Source organism: Triturus cristatus, chromosome 3_1, assembly GCF_964204655.1.
Source record: "Triturus cristatus chromosome 3_1, aTriCri1.1, whole genome shotgun sequence".
NCBI classification, from domain to species: Eukaryota; Metazoa; Chordata; class Amphibia; order Caudata; family Salamandridae; genus Triturus; species Triturus cristatus.
In genome coordinates this window covers 653,430,425-653,447,386 of record NC_140583.1, presented here as the reverse complement: position 1 = coordinate 653,447,386, position 16,962 = coordinate 653,430,425, and the positions used below count along the sequence as shown (strand labels likewise).

Genomic DNA, 16,962 nt, shown 5'->3' with positions numbered 1-16,962 from the left:
TTCATTCTCTCAAACTATCCGTGCCTACAAAGGGACATCAGTTCCGAACCACAACTGTTTTCTTTGATAGAGGAAAACCACTTCTACTGAATCACCCTAACAATTCCTCCATCAAGAGGTCGATCGAATCATTTAGTTGTCATTTAGTTCAATGATACTTTAACTCTCAAACTAATCAATAAACATTTCAATGAAATAATCACCCGACACAGTAATTCAAATAATGATTTTCTTTTATCTAATTTAAATGCAGGTTAAATCTTAATAATGCAATATCATCTTTTGTCATATTTACCTATTCTGGCTAATTGTCGTTTTCTAAGTCAGAACTGGTCCTCAGTAAATTCGTCAGAGTTCTTGTTTATCATATAAAGTCTCCGTCCTCTCCGTCAGCATAAGGATCTCTGATCATCGATTCTCCGTCAGCTGCTGCTGTATAAAGTGGTGTGTCTTTCCCTCTCTAGTCTACTAATATTTATACTAAAATTTACATATCAAAGTTACATTTTCTCATTTCCCAGGAATACGATTGGCTGAATTCAAATACATCTCAGTACATCAGGAAACATTTTCAAATTTTCCCATGCGGGAGAAGTCTCAAAGCAAATGTATGGGAAAGAATAATCCGTAGTCCTAAATGTATCACTTCGTTGGAAACAGGTTGGGTTCGGCAGTTCATATTCTCAATTGCAACAATTTCTTCACGTTCAGGGTCATTGGCACCTCGCCCAGGGTAGTCTTCCTGGGCATGGTCTGACAGGTCACACAAGGGACACGAACGAAGTCAGTGCAGGCGCCTTTCTCCATTGTTCAAATGGTGATGTAATGTACTTTAGTTAGGTTTCAGTCGGCAGCCATCTTTTGGTAGGCCAGAATAGTCAACTTAAGCAAAGAAACACAAAAAATCGTAATTAATACATAGAAATGATTAAAACAGTGTTATTCCCTTGCTAATACCCTTATGTGTATGCATTTATCTAGCCATATGCAACATTCAAAGCCGTTTATTGTTTTAATATGCATTCAAAATGAGTTCACCTATTATTTTAGCCATGCAAATGCATTCCCACGTGTATTCCTCTTGTTAATAAGGTTGGTTTAGTTCTTTCACATCAAACTATTAATTATTATAATTAATCATTAATCCTTTTAATATAAACATATATAAATGGATTGGGTATATAAAAAGAAAATATTTTACCTGCTCCATCACAGGCCTTGCTAATCCTACAGGGCAGGGTGCTGAGGTATGTGTGAGGGGGGACCCCTACCTGAGTAGGGCCTCTCTGCAACCCTCGTAAAATCATTGCTGGGTTGTTTGTAGTGTAGCCATACCATATACTCTTAACCGCATTATAATTCTATCGCGATAGCGTGATAACTTGAGAATGGCTACACAGAACCATATCGTGTTTGGTGTCAAACATGTAGGAATCGTACCCCCAGTCCAGCCATGGGCATGAGGGCACGATTCCCCCCTGCTAGAGGGGCGATATGGGAAAAGCGGCAGAATTCGGACACCAATTTAAAAGTGCCCATGTAGTACAAAATGGCTACTACCCGCCACAAACACACGACTCTGGCTGGCTGTTGCTGGGGAAAACCCCAGCCTCGCCAGCTGGACAATAGGGCTCCTGTGGCAGGGAGGTGCTAGCATCTCCCCAGACAGGATATGTGGATTGGAACAGGGTGGGTGCACCAAAGATGCCTTTCAGAGTTGCACGTAGGCAGCTACAGCGCCTACATTCTGCATACACCGCCTGGAACCGGTTCAGGGGCATCCTGCCCATCGCCCAGGCGGGAAACACACAAAGGGGAGAGGGTGTAGCCACCCTTTCCCGCCTCACCTCTCATTGGTGGACACTACTCTGGACACTCCCCTAATCTTGGGGATAAAGGTGAATAACGTGGCCCCAGAGCCTCAGATTAATCTTGGACTTTACAGACTTGACCTTCGACGAGCTGCTGCCCAGCTGACTGAAGAAATCTCCCTTGGGATAAAGGAGTTATCCCCCTGCTTGGCAGGCACCTGAAACACTGCAAGTGACCCGGTTGGAACTTCGCTGCTCTCACGAACTTTGTCGACTTCCAGCACCCTTGAGGTGGGTTTCCTAAGCATCCCAGAGGCCAGTGAGTGTGCACAGCAAACCTGTGTACCGTGGACCGCGTGGGTGCCGAGATTCCCAATACCCCAGGACACCGGCCACCTCTTGCGTAGCACACGACCCTGACCAGTGGGGAAGTTGTGCTTTGGCCCATTATTGAGCCAACCACCAAGCAGCATCCGTGCCAAAGATCAGTGCCCTAGCCCCCTCCGGTGGCCCGTGGGCTCCCTTTTACGCACTCCATTTTGCTGCCTTCTGCGGTCCCTTATCTCTCGACTTGTGGGCCCGAGCGGAGGACAGTCTCGACAACTAAGAGTTCCCCTGGTTGCTCCAGGCCTGCTCTACAGTCTCTCCAAAGGAGACCTCTCACAGACCTCGTGGGTCTGCACCAGTAGCTGATTTGTGCATCTTGCGTGGGTTGCAGTTGCCAAGGCTTAGTGGATCCAATCCGGACACTAATACCGCAGCGACCTTCATCCAACGTGGGACAGTCGCCCTCCCGCAGCTGGCCTTCCTTGAAGCCTCCCGGAGCCCGTGACTGCAGATCCAAGCTACACCTCTTTTCACTTGAAGCACCCGACATTGAAGGGCTCTTTGCTTTGAGCTCCCTGGTCACTGTGCCGTGACCCAGACTCTGTCCACTTTGCTTTCAGGTTCTTGTCTACAAGTTCTACAACTTCAATCTTCACGTCATCAATGACGCTTTTGGCTAGCAGCACTTTTGAACATTTCTCCATTGAAAATCAGCCCGCGACCCGACATAGAAAACGACCTATGCACCCGGCTTCCCTGGGGCAGGTAACAGTGGTACCTCGGTACTCTCATGGTAGTGGGCTCTTCAAAAGCTTAACTCTAAAGTTTTAACTTTGTACTCCTGCTAGAAGTGACTTTAATCTGTTTAAATCAAACCGCGACATTCTCCATAGGCTTTAATAGAGATCCCGATAGCAGCTATTTCCACTGCACGCGCCACCCGTGGGTCCCCTTCCTCATAACCTGGGGTGGATTCTTAAGGGGCCAGCGATCCTAAATGCCCTAGGCATTGTCTGTAGAATTGTCGTGGTTCTTATACCACTTTTTAATATATGGTTTGGTCCCCCCCCCTGGGGCCCTATGATTCCAGTGCTATTTTATTGTATCTATCAATGCTTGTTTGAATTGTAACTTTGCCTCAGCCTCATAAAGAGACTTGTGGGATTCTGTTTAGAATAAATACATATATTTTATATATATACCTGTGTGGACTACTCTTTCATTTGGTCATTCAAGAGGTTATCTATGGTAAAACAATAAGCTTAACACTCCTTCAAGACTTAGCCTGAAGGCTGCTCTCCACAGCTACCACTAGGATAGCTTTCTTTAAAGGTTGTCTTAAACCTATCATCAATAAGAGTCGAATTGGACTGGTGCAAGGTGTCCCCTATAACTAGGAGACAGCATATGCCAGGCCAACTTCTCACAGGTAGTCTCTATGGTAACAACAGTCCACTTCCATGACAGTCCACCACATATAATGCCATGACGTCCCTTCCGCTTCCTCTTCTTCACTGGAGGATGTTAAGCTGGAATCACCACCTCAATCGAATTTTTGATCATTCCCTGAAACCAAAGAAATAATCTTGTTATCCGGTTCCGTAAAAGGGAACGATCGTCACAGTCTCATAAGCAAACAAAGTGAAAACAGAGAAACAGAATAGAAAGCAATGCATTCAAGGACATAAGGCCAAATCAACAGTAATACATGTCAATTCCTGATCAGCAATAACAAGAAAGAACTTACTTACTCCCAACGAATAAACTCCAGGGTGGGGAGATAATGAAATAATCACAGGGAGGGATAATCCTCGCCTCCTAGTCCTTAATAGAATTGAAACTTTCCTTCTCGTAAGCTAGGAAATTTTTCATTCTATGGCAGGACGGAGGCGAGGATTATGCAAGTTCAAAGCTTACTTATGACCAGGGACGCCGCCTCTGAGATAGGCTTAAAGGTAGACTCAGATGACCAATCGGCCGCATTCATAATATCCTCCAATCTACCACCTATCTGAATGGCCTTCGACGCCATGGCCCCTCTTGTGGAGTGAGCACCAAACCTACTCACATCCACTCCTGCCTCAGACATAATCCAGCGTACCCACCTGGCTATGGAGGGAGAAGAAACCGCCTTGAACGGTTTCTGCAAAGCGATAAGCAATTGCCGCTCACCAGGGGGCCTAAGCTTCAAGGTCACTTCCTCATATGCCTTAATGCATCTCACCACACACAACTTAGGATGATCCGGAAAGGAAGAGTAAGATACTGACCTGGTATTGGTTTTCGTTCTCCCAGAAATGGTAAAGGTAACTCCATGCGGAGTAAAAACCCTAGCCGTGATGTCTAGAGCCCTGACGTCTGACACTCTTTTACATGAGACTAAGCATAGGAGAATAGCCAGCTTAGGGGACAGTTCTTTGCAGGACAAAAATTGATTATCCTGCAAACCCGACAGGAAATTTAGCACCTGGTTGACATCCCAAAGGCCTGAATATCTAGGTTTCCGGCGGCTTAGACAACCTGATGCCCCGCATCAATTTACAAACCCAAGGGTGTTCCCCCGCCGGTCTGCCCTCAATCTCACAATGTCCAGCCGAAATGGCAGAACGAAAGGAATTGACCGTCCGGTATGCCAAGCCGCTTCTGGACAACTCTGCCAAAAAATTCAAGATATGAGTAACTGACGTCCCCACGGAATCCAAGTGTCTCTCCAGACACCAACTGTGCCACAGTCGCCAAGCAGAGCGATAACGCTTGACCGTTCCTGATGCCCAGGCTTGCTGGATGAGGTGCTCAGCGTCCGAAGAAAGTTGGTCGTCTTTCCAACGTCCCCTGAAATCCTCCACGCTATGAGAGGTAAATGGCCCTGAAGCACCAGCGGGTGAAGATTCCCCTGAGGATCTCGAAGGATTGAAGGTAATGAGGGCAGAAGAATCGGACAGTCCCACGACAATTCCATTAGCGTCGGAAACCAGGCCTGTGCCCTCCAAACAGGTGTGATCAGCACCATGGATGCCACCTGACGACGAACCTGGGCTGCCACCCTGGGTATCATCATGAAAGGGGGAAAGGCGTAAGGGAACTCCCTCGACCAGTCCTGCAGAAAGGCATTCGCTGCTATGGCTTCCGGATCTGGTCTCCAGCTGACGAAGCGCGGAAGCTGGTGATTCAGGAGAGAGGCAAAGAGATCCAGGGTACAAGGACCCCATCTGGCCATCAAAGCCAGGAAGACCGCCCGATCGAGCTGCCAGTCGCTGGAATCCGAGAAATTTCTGGATTGCCAATCCGCCTCCGAGTTCTGCAAGCCGGGAAGGTACTCCGCCGTCACTAAAATCTGCTGAAGGCAATAGTGCCAAAAGTCCTTTGCCAGGTTGGACAAGGCCCGAGAACTAGGCCCGCTCAGTCGATTGATGTGCTGCACCGCTGAGATGTTGTCCATCCTCAGAAGGATGAAACAAGAGATCCTGTCCTTGGTCATTGACTTCACTGCAAAGGATCCCGCCAGCAGTTCCAGACAATTGATATGTAACCGGAGTTCCTCCTCCGACCATCTGCCCCCCATCGATATGTTGCCACACCGGGCTCCCCAGCCGAGTCGACTGGCATCCGATTCGATCACCAAGTCCGGGGCCGACCCAAAGATCGCCCGACCATTCCAGGCCGACATGTGGTCTACCCACCACCGAAGTTCGATCCGGGCTTCTTCCGATAAGGAGATTAGCTACGAGTAGGTCAGACCTCGCCTTAGATGTTGAGCCTTCAACCTCTGAAGAGCCCTGTAATGCAACGGGCCCGGAAATATGGCCTGAATCGAAGAGGAGAGCAGACCCACGATCCTTGCAAGTTTGCGCAGCGAAATCCGGTCTCTCCGTAGCACCTGAGACAGTTCCTTCCGAATCTTGTTCACCTTGGATTCCGGGAGGCTCAAGGAAGCCGAGACAGAGTCTATGAGAAATCCCAAGAAGACCATCTGTTGAGCCGGCCGCAGTTCCGATTTCTGAGTGTTGATGACACAACCGAGATCTTGCAGTAAAGCAATAGTCATGGTCACGTTCTGGGCAAGATGTACCAGAGACCGATCCAAAATTAGGATGTCGTCCAGTTAGATAATCATTCGTATCCCTCTGCGGTGGAGAGACTCCACCACGGGACGCAACAGCTTCGTGAAGCACCGTGGAGCGGAAGAAAGACCGAAGGGCAACGCTCGAAACTCGAAGACCTGACCCTTCCTGGCAAACTGGAGAAAACGCCTGTGAGGGGGAAAGATGGGAACCGTCAGATACGCATCCTTCAAGTCGATGCGGACCATCCAATCGCCCTGAAGGAGGAGATCCCGCAGTAGATGTATCCCCTCCATCTTGAAGTGGCGGTAAACCAGCCACTCGTTGAACTCTCGTAAGTTGATAACCGGTCTGAAACCCTTGTCCTTTTTCTCTACCAGGAAAAGGTTGCGGAGAAAACCTTTCGGGTGAAGTACCGACCTGCAAACAGCCCCTTTCTTTAGAAGTTCAGAGATCTCGGTCTCTATCAACTCTGTCTCCTCTGCCAAGAAATGCAAGGGTCTGGGACGTACCGTCTGAACCGGGGAACCGTAAAACTCTATATGATAACCCCTTACCGTCTGCAAAACCCACAGGTCTGAAGTGATCTTTCCCCAATTGTGAGCGAAGAGAAGGAGCCTCCCCCCCAGGTCTTGAGGGGAAGAAGGGGTAATCCTTACCAGAGGGGCCTCCGGGGGCGTTCGCACCACCCCTGTTGTTCCGACCTTTCCCCCTTCCGGAACCTCTACTGGGGTAGAAGGTTCCCTGACGTCCGTCAGTCCAGCCGTTGTTCCAACGCTGCTGACCTCGACCTGAGGGTTCTTGTGGCTGTGGACGGCCGGAGGAGCGACCCCTGCCTCTTCCGGCCCCGGCAAAAACACGTCCCGGAAAGATCTTCTTTATAGAGGCCTGCGTTTTGTCCAGGGCAGAAAAAGTGGTGACAAATTTGTTTAGCTCCTTCACAAACAGGTCCCCGAACAGCTTTCCCTGAGCCACGGGGCCCGCATCGGAGGTCGCCAAGTCACCGAGCTTTGGATCGACCTTTATCAGGCCGAGGACATTCGCCCCTCATACGCGCGCGCACCTCCCTCTCCAGAGGCTGGCGAATTTTTGCCACCACGTAGTCCGCCACCTTGGCGTCAGGGAAACATTCGGACGACCTGAGGTGATAAATGTGCGTGGGCTCAAACATGTCCGAATGCCCCCCGTCCCCATCCTGGGAATCAGAGGAACGGGAACCCGGGCGCCAAGGACGACCCGAATCCGTATCCTCGTCGGAGGAGACATCCCCCTCCGACACACCCTCCCCTTCAAGGGAAGGACCGCCATCGGGGTCCAACTTTGGGGCGACAGAGTCGCAGTTTTCTCCGGGTTCCTCTTCCTCCCGGCAGGGTGCATGTTTAAGCATTTGCGCACTTTTAAGGAAGGTGTCCCTCAATCTGTCAAACCCCTCCAAGTGCCCCGCGTGACGCTTCCTGGCCTTCCTCCCCTCCCCCTGCGCACTACTGGGGCCTGCGATTGACGAATTAGAGCCCCCAAACATCCCTGAAATACACCTAGCCAACTGATCTACCCTATTCTGCAGGGGAGCCAGCGCCCTCGAAATAGCATGTGAAAGGGCCTAGTCTACCGCAGGAGGGAGGCATTGGGGATGCCATTCTTCTTCCGTCTCCTGAATGGAGGAATAGAAGTAGTCTTCAGAAGAAGACATAGTTATGAGGGTGAGAGCACAACACAACGCCTGAAAGATAACACAGGCAGCCCCCTCTCCAGTGCTCAAAGCAGCCAGGGAAAAGTCCCAGCCGTTGGAGTCTCTCAGAACGAGATATGTAAAAAACGCCCAGCAGGTGGCGCTGCAAGCATGCTAAGGGAAAGGCAGCGCAAGAGAGAGTTGGACGAGTCGCGGGCCGGCCACCAGCTCAGCGCCCGTGTACTCGATCGCGCCTTACCGTTGTAGAAGCGCTCGTCAAAGCTGCCCCCCCCCCCCCACCGGCAAGGACACGCCACGGAAACCCCGCAGCGCGCGAAGAGTTCACTGCCAGGAACCGCGTCTACGGGGAAACAAAGCGCTCGGGCCGGAGCCTGCTGCGCTTTCGCTACCAAGGAAAACACCAATACAGCAACACAATCACCGCTATGCAAAGCATAAACCCGTCAGGTAAGCGCAGGAATAAAGAGAGTGGCCACTTAACTGACGAGCAGTGAAGAAAGAGGAAGCGGAAGGGACGTCAGGGCATTATATGTGGTGGACTGTCATGGAAGTGGACTGTTGTTACCATAGAGACTACCCCTCTGGTTCATGGGATGTGTAGTCTAATGTTTATTGTGTTATTTTAATGTGTTTCTTTAAACCTGCTGTGCATAATAAAGTGGAGAAAGATATGCATAATCCTCGCCTCCGTCCTGCCATAGAATTCTCTTTGTCTTTTGGCCTTGTGCATCCTACCTGTCAGCATTTTCAGGTGGCACAATCAAGCCCTGCAATGGAATCTAAAATCCCAGTGGGCCCAGCATCAAGGCCATCCCTCCATTTCCTTCCATGTCTCGATCTGCAGTGGTGGCTGACCGGTGATATTTTGTTCTGTGGCAGACCGCTTACCTTTCCCAACCCGTAGCTAACATTGGTGATGGATGCATTGCTGATGATTGAAGGGTGGTATCTAGGGGAAGTAGAGATCAGAGGCATCTGGTATCCATCAGAGAACCAACTCCACATCAACCTACTGAATCTTGATGTGATTTGTTCGACCCTCAAGGCTGTTCTGCCGTCCATCAAGGGGAGGCTGGTGCAGGTCCTTAAAGACTACACAACCGTTATGTGGTATTACATCAAGCAGGGTGGAGTAGGGTCCTGAGCCTTAAGCAAAGAGGCTGTATGTCTCTGACGTTAGTTAGATTAGCAAAGCATTGTTCGCTACCATTCAGAACGGAGAGTGACGATAATTTAGAGCATTCGAGTTTCTGCAAGAAAACTCATTAGGAGATGCATTCCAGCAGGAATGGAACTAGGGACTCCTGTACACCATTCCATGGAGTTCCAGAGAAGATCTAGAATGACTGGGCATAAGCCATCCTGAACTGCCTCATACTGGTTCAGGAGAGTGTGGTAGGTACTCCTTAGCATGATCATCTGTTCTCCAAACAGGTTTCCACTTCTGAAAGTCCTCCTGTCTTAGCAAAAGGGTAGAGTCCTTGAACCGAACCTTTGCAACTTACATCGCCATGCGTGGAGATTGAGCGTGGCACTTGACTGCTTGAGTTGCTACTAGAGGTGGTAGATGTCAACCTCACTGCCAGACACCCTTCCACTATATATATATATATATATATATCTTTGTTAGGTGCTGGGTCAAGTTGTTACCTGGTGTGGTGCCGACACAGTAACCCCTTAAATACTAAGCTTTCAGACATTCAGTTTTTTGTTCTTTCTTTAGCACTGCAATATATTGCAGTGGGTTGCAGAGGGTTATTTGTCAGCCGTGTTGGTCTTTCTGAGTTTGGCAGACTAGCCACCCTTATCACAAGCTGTGATGTGGTGTATTAAAGGTTTGTCACACATGTTCCATCCCAAAATGTCTGTGAAACCTCAGTGAAACGTTAACTTGGTTTTGACATTTTGTATGTGTAGATCCTGTGTGCCTATGCATAGTTGTTTGCTGCGTCTCCTCACCCTCACAACTGACTTCCTCATTGCGATTATATCAGCTCATCAACTAAGTGAACTGCAGGCACTTTCAGTGCAACCACCCTGCTGCACCTTCTTTCTGGACAAATTGGTACTGAGGACTTGGGCTTCCTTCTTACGAAAGGTTGCAACTCCTTTCCATACTACCTTACCAACATTCTTTGCTTCAACTTACCTTTTGAAAGAGGAGGTTATGCTTTATCGGTTGGACCCTAAAAAGGCTTTGAGGTTTTATTCCGATCTACAAAGACCTATCGAATGAACAATCAGTTCTTTGTAAGGTTTTCTGGAGCAAGGAAAGGGGATTCTGCATAGAAGAGGGCTCTTTTGAGGTGGATAGTCCTCTGCATCAAGATCTGCTATGCAGTGGCTATGAAACAGCCCCCCAAAGTCCACCAGTGCCAAGGCTGCTATGATGGATTTAGCACAAGGGGTGTCTATCATTGATATCTGCCAGGTTGTGACATGGGCGTAAGTGCATCCTTTCACAAAGCACTACTGCTTTGACAGCCAGGAGGAAAGGACACTTCGCCTACTCAATTCTGCAGGACTTTCTTATCAGAATCTACTCCACAGACTCGTCATCTTTGGAAGTTACAACTTAGGTATCTATTCTAAAGGTGAGGAATCTGCAGTTAGAAGAATCCTTCAGAAGAACAAGTTATTTACATACAGTATTGTTTTTTTTGGTTAATATCCAACCACAAATGCCTCACTACCCACCCCCCAACCTATCACACAGTCACAACAATTGTTTCACCCTCTAAATATGAGCGAGCAAAAAGTGAAAAGGTAAGACACTGATGTCAGAGCACAAGAGTTTTGCCGCTATGCACAGAGTTATGACTGACACATTTTCTGTAACCAGTCTGGCACCTGAGGAATATTCTAAAGGTAAGGAATCTACAGTTAGGTAGAGTATAGATCATAAATAGCATTACTGAAGGTAAATAACTTGTTTGTCTCAACAAATCATTTACAGGAACTATGGGCCTTATTTAGAGTTTGGCAGGCCGGGTACTCCTTCATAAATGCAACAGAGTACCCTGTCCGTCATCCTGACTGGATGCTTGCCTTATTTAGAGATGGGTAGACTGTCTGCTTTCTGTCAATGCATGCCCTGTTGGCTCCATTGATGGAAAGTTACCTCCGACAACCCAATAGATAAGCCCAAGGGAAAATTATTAACTCGATTAAATCCCAAAAAACAGGCCCACTGTTAGATATGTGGGATAAAAAGACAATTGTTGTTAAACAGGCACACCTATCCAAGGAGGATTGGGTAGCCATCTGTTGCAATACCGGTAGAAATAAAATAATACCAATATTATTCCAGTACAAACTCTTTTCTCTTCATCAAGCATTGTGGACGCCAGCTAAACTTACTGGTCTTGCTCTATACACATCAGACACCTGCTTGAACTGTAATGAAAAAATAGGCAACCTCGAACACATGATCTTTAGCTGCTAGCTCATATACTCACTCTGGGGCTCTATAAGTGTACACCTTCAAGACATTTTCTAAATGCACATCAATCTTGGTTTTGTTACATCACTAGGACTACACGCTGCCCTCCAGGGTCCTAATTTACCATCTTCACATTTGCCACTTATAGATCAAAAGCCAATAAACAAATTCTCTCAAAATGGAAATCACCAAAGCGTATATCAATGTATATGTGTTGGATATGATTCACGTGCCTAAGAGGGTCTTAATTATTTATTCCCACAATACAAGGATGTCTAAAACTCCCATCACTTATCTGGGATAAACTGGACAAATACCTACAAAGGGTTGACTCTCCCCCTTCACCCCCGCCCCCCAAGACCTCCAACATGAAAAACACATACATACTTTCCTGTACACTCTGCAAAATATGGATGTACCAGATGAGATCATTTACCAAAACCCGGTCATCTTGCCACTTACACGACTTTGCTCTGCATTTCTCTCCTCTCTTTCTACATATGTTTACTTTGGCTCACTATCTTTCTTACGATGTCGGACCTCATGGTTTATCCACATTTATTTTTTAATCTCCAACGACATGCAAAATACCCAACTGTGTGTCTATAGTTGCAACTAAACAGTGAGCAATATTTTGGCTAACATCTAGAAATAGGAACTATGTTGGAAATGTTACCCGGTTCCAATACATCAACACATCCCAGTTGATCAGGATTCCATGTCACAAACAAAGGTTATATTCTTTCTCATACTAAGAATGCACTGTTGTAATGCGTTTCCTTTTTTGTATTTTTTTTTAGTTACATAAGTTCCATTATAACAGCAGTCTTCATACATTTAAACAAAGATATTAACAAATATGTAAAAATAATATAACGGAATCATTTCATAAACATATAGGAACAGAAAAGATATAGCAAGTCACAAAGAAAAGAGAAAAAAAAAAGAAGTTACAATATAACCCATCAAGACAAATTACAAACTTAGTCAAGATATCAAATGCATCACTAATGTTGTCAGCTGAAATAACCATGCTGAGCCTTGTGTAAACTACAGCCTGACCACCTTATCATGGAAAATAAGTGGAAAATCAGGATTGCCCCACAACGGAGTATAAGATGTATATGTGGCATGGCATACAGATTTCCCCCTAGATCCGATGAATATCCTAAATGATTTGAACCACATCCGTTTAAAATAATTTGAGTCCGACGGCCTACAAAGAGATAACCTAAAGTCAGAGCCCAGGGCCAATTTATAATCCAATACAAGAGAATCAGGATTAAAATATGTAAGTAAATTCCGCATACACAGTCCAAAAGCTGCCTAGAAATATAATTTAAAATCAGGAAGAAGCAAGCAGTCTTGATTAGCTGGTAATTTCACGAAGCGCATTGCCCGTTTGGCTCTTTTATAGCCCCAAATAAAACTGCCGCTGACCCCTTCAAGTCACTTAAAAAATGAGTCAGTCACTCGTAATGGAATTGAATGAAAAATATAAAGACATTTAGGGAGAATGTTAATTTTAACAATGTTACATCGCCCTGTTAGACTAAGTGGGAGACGACTCCATGATCGCAGTTTAAAACTGACAAACTTCAAGAGGGAGTCATAGATGTTAAACCCGAGATGAATAGCTACTGGAGTGATACCAGAAACATGACGTTCAGAATAACAGCTAAGCAAAATCTGAGTCTTTGCTAAATTGCAGTGGCAGCTCACAGAGAGAGAGTACTGCGGGCGGGATGGGGCTGGGTGGGGGGGTAGTGGAGTTGGACATACGACAGGCAGGAATAAAGTAAGTAAGGTGAGTAAATAAATAAATACGTAAATAAATAAAACTATTCACCTTGCTCTACCTGCATCGACCTTCATCTGGAACAAAATCCTCGCCAACTCCAGCGACTCAAAGGAACTTTTCAGCATCATCCAGCAATTCACCAAACCCCTCAGCGAAGCCACGGACGTCACACCCTCCCTGGACCTCTGCAACAAACTATGTTCCTACTGTGGAAATGTGGATTTTTCCTGGTCAGTTATGTCCCCTATCTTGGACCCCAACGGTTCTATATGCATGTTACAAGTACATGTATGTTCCCTCCAGTTCCAGTTTCTAAGACGCAAACATATGTGTGTCTACCGTCGACATGTTCTCTGTCAGATCCGCCATCGATGGGCTGGATATTCGATTCCTAGGTATGAAAGGTCACCGACTTTATATGGCTAAGTTACTCCATTTTTACAGTTCAGGCAAGTAGGCCCGATTCTGTCCTCAAAGCCTTTCCCTGCTCTCTGTCTTTGACAGCTTCAGCTTGAGCTCGCATCTGTATCCATGAACTTTGTCCTACTCCCTGTGCAGCTAACGGTGCCTGCCTCGGCCAGTTTACGCCTGCCTGCCAAGAAGCTGTATTTCACCTTCGAATTATCTATTTTGCTCTTCAGCCGATGCATTCCTGTCTAGTGATTTAGGTAAACATTTCCTTTAGCTCACAAGCAAAGGACTCAGCCTTTCCGTCCTCCTGCAAGTGATTCATAGCCCTGCTGCCATGGAAAGTTTTCTGCCCCTCGCATCTCATATAGACACTCAGACGCTTGTACACGCACACACAGTTAGTATAGAATAGATTCTGTCCGAGAGTCCTTCCTTGTGGATAACATAGTTCTTTAAACATAGGATGTTAGATATGATTTGGGATTAGGTTGACTTGACCCCTCAGACTTCTCGTCTCCACATGTAGAGCTAAATGTCAAGTCCCCTTCACCCCCTAGTTGCACGTCAATTACACGTCATACTGCTGCGCGCGCATCTATGCCAAGTATTATCTTATAGATCCACCTATGTCTGATAATCCTAACCAATCATGTTTCTTTTATTCCTTATTACGCCTAGTTTCGATTACGTACCTGTTATGTCACTTTTCTTATCAAATGTTACGCCTTCTACATTCGTTTCATTGTAATGTACTTATTATAAAAATACATGTCTGTCAATAAATTATTGTACTTCACTTCCTGAACCCTCGTGGTGACGGAACCTGAAGGCCGCGACTCGAGTCGGCCATTTTGAATGGAATAAAGCCCATTTAGAAAACCTCTTATACCACGGATTCTGCCTCTTGTTATTTTGAGCTATTTACTTTATTTTAAGATTCCGTATGAAATTCAGTCCGGTATTTTATTTACCACATAATGGCGCCCGAATAGGGACACTTTCTCATCTCACGCGCCGGCGGTGCGTTGCAGGCCCGGTCTCCTGCCACAGCTGGACGGACCATAAACGCGTACCAGCAGGATTTCCTGTAAGCTCCCTCCGGTCAAGCGGGGGCGACTGAGGCTGCGATCAACCCAGACGAGGCGGTGAGAAGTGCGAAGTATCCCGACCAGAGCCTAGCTGAGAGAGCAAGATCCGAGGTATACAGAGGCCCACCAGGTTTTCCGAAATCCCGATGTCCAGAGGGTCCGCTGTCCGCAGTCATCGAGTCCTGTCCATTCTCTGAGGCCTTCCGTTTCAAGGAGCTACTCGGTGAGTACCATCGCCGGGGAGGCGTGTTGACGCGCACATAGGTTGTGCCGGTCAAAACGGATTTGGGTACACAAATCCGGTCTGCACTGTTTAGCAGTGTATATGTACTGTTTAGCAGTATATCAAGTATTCCGAAGTATTCAGTTATTGTCAAGAATTCAGCGTGGTGATTAGTTAGGCAGACTGTCATCATTGTCGGTCGTTGTTAAAATGTTTAATGTTTAATGTTTAAAGTGTTCTAATATTGTGGTATGAATGAGTGTTCATTGTTCACTGTTCATTATTGTGTTTTTTTCGTATTAAGAAAATTCAAGAGTAAGTATCAGATCAGTTGTCAATATGCCGCTCTTCTCGAAGTTAAGACAGATTACTACCAGAAAAGGGGTGCTTGAAGAAGCAGTTCCTATTCCTCCTAGGGACACTCCAGGGCATTTTATGTACCATAAACATGGCTTAGATGCCATATTGTTTCTTGATCTATGGGTAGATTATACCAAGGGATTACCGGAAAGTCAAAGGTGGCCCATAGCGGGAACCTGGGATGCAGAGTGCATCATGAAAGTGGAGGAAGAGTTATGGAAAAGAAAGGTCAGACAGTCACAGAAAGACGCTGTTGAGTTATGGCGTAAAGAATCTCATAGACGAACAGAAAAAGCACGTAGACAAGAAGAGAGGAGTAAAGAAAGTTCAAATAAAGTTCAAGAAAATCTATTAATTGAGGAAGGTATCCGAGTGAGATCAGAACAAGTAAATAGACAAAGAAATGCTCTTATGAATGGTATGTATCCCCTACTAGCCGAAGGATTACCTAAGGCTGCTCCAGAGATACCAAAAGACTTGCCACCCCCATTATTTCCAATTAAGGTACATCCAAAGGGGCTTCTCAGAACCGCAGAAGATGTTTTTCTTTCCTCATATCTAGATGACGCAGCTCCCGAGTATGCTAACGCCGCACCACATAGACCGTCTGGCGGAGGGGTTCAACGTCAGGATCAGGTATCTGTCCCCGTGCAACAGCAAGTTCCGACACAAGCGTCGGCAAGCACATCTGTTTCCGCATCTGTCTCCGCAGTCGACTCTACAGAGGTATCGACACCCATAGTTGCTGTGTCACGTTCAACGAACCCATTCACACCCGACGCCCCAGATAGGGCCACGGGAGGTGCTAGCAGTACTTTTACACCACCTAGAATAAATAAACTTGTCTTTCAAGAGTCAGCACATTCACGTACACCAAAATTCGTAAATGAACGTACGCTTAAGGAACTCCTTGTTAATTGTAGATATGACCCCGTGGTCGGTAAAGAGGACGAAATGGTCCTGGCATCATTACGTATCAGACGAGCCGCAGAGTATTTAGCAAGGTTACCAGGAATGACTACGCATCTGGATAACATATATCATTTTGTTCAAACAGGACGAGATCCAGGATGTATTAACAGAGCTATGGAATTCCAGAAAGTAGAAATACAGGGGGAACTGTTACGTTTCCTCATAAACTGTATGATCAGAAATCAAGATCGTCCGGGGGTAGACCCGAATGCAATGCTTATTCTTACAAGATGGAGTCAGAATATATCGGAAGGGAGACACGATAAACAAAATTGTATAATAGCCATGTGCCGAAAAATCCGTAAAGAAATAGAGCGTATTCATGAAGAAAGATTGGGAACAAACGAGTTTGAGCAAGATGAAGTGTCCGAATCAGGGAACTCTGCAAGACAGTCAGAGACCATAGCCTATGTAGGCAGAGGAAGATCCTGTGATAATGCTAGATGTTTTCCTGATCCAATACATTCTGGATGCCCAAATAATAGCAGAACGTATCCGACGCCTGTAATAAATCTGAAATCTCCTGAACATTCGTTTCAAGCCGCAGATAAAATACTACGAGAACGAAGGGGTTACCACCTCCTCGATTCCATGGATGAGCAAGAATTAGCCAGATCAGCCGTTCACTGGATTGTTAGTCCTGAAAAATACGGTGATGAGACCGTAGCACACACGTTTCTCAACCTCAGTACAGATGAACAACGCTTAGCTGGAATCTATATGATTCAGCAACTCCTCATATTATATATGAGCCAACATGCTGACCCTGGTCCTTT

General features: G+C 46.4%; 1 long non-coding RNA gene across 1 annotated transcript in view; it reads right to left on the bottom strand.

Moving 5' to 3' along the window:
• Window positions 1-256: 256 nt before the first annotated feature.
• Window positions 257-16,962, bottom strand: part of LOC146860741 (uncharacterized) — a 30,140-nt gene continuing 13,434 nt past the window's right edge. Inside the window, exons 2-3 of the long non-coding RNA XR_014978857.1 lie at window positions 3,566-3,704; window positions 257-882 (exon numbers count right to left, since the gene is read on the bottom strand). This is a non-coding gene — a long non-coding RNA (uncharacterized LOC146860741). The remainder of the gene's footprint in view (window positions 883-3,565; window positions 3,705-16,962) is intronic.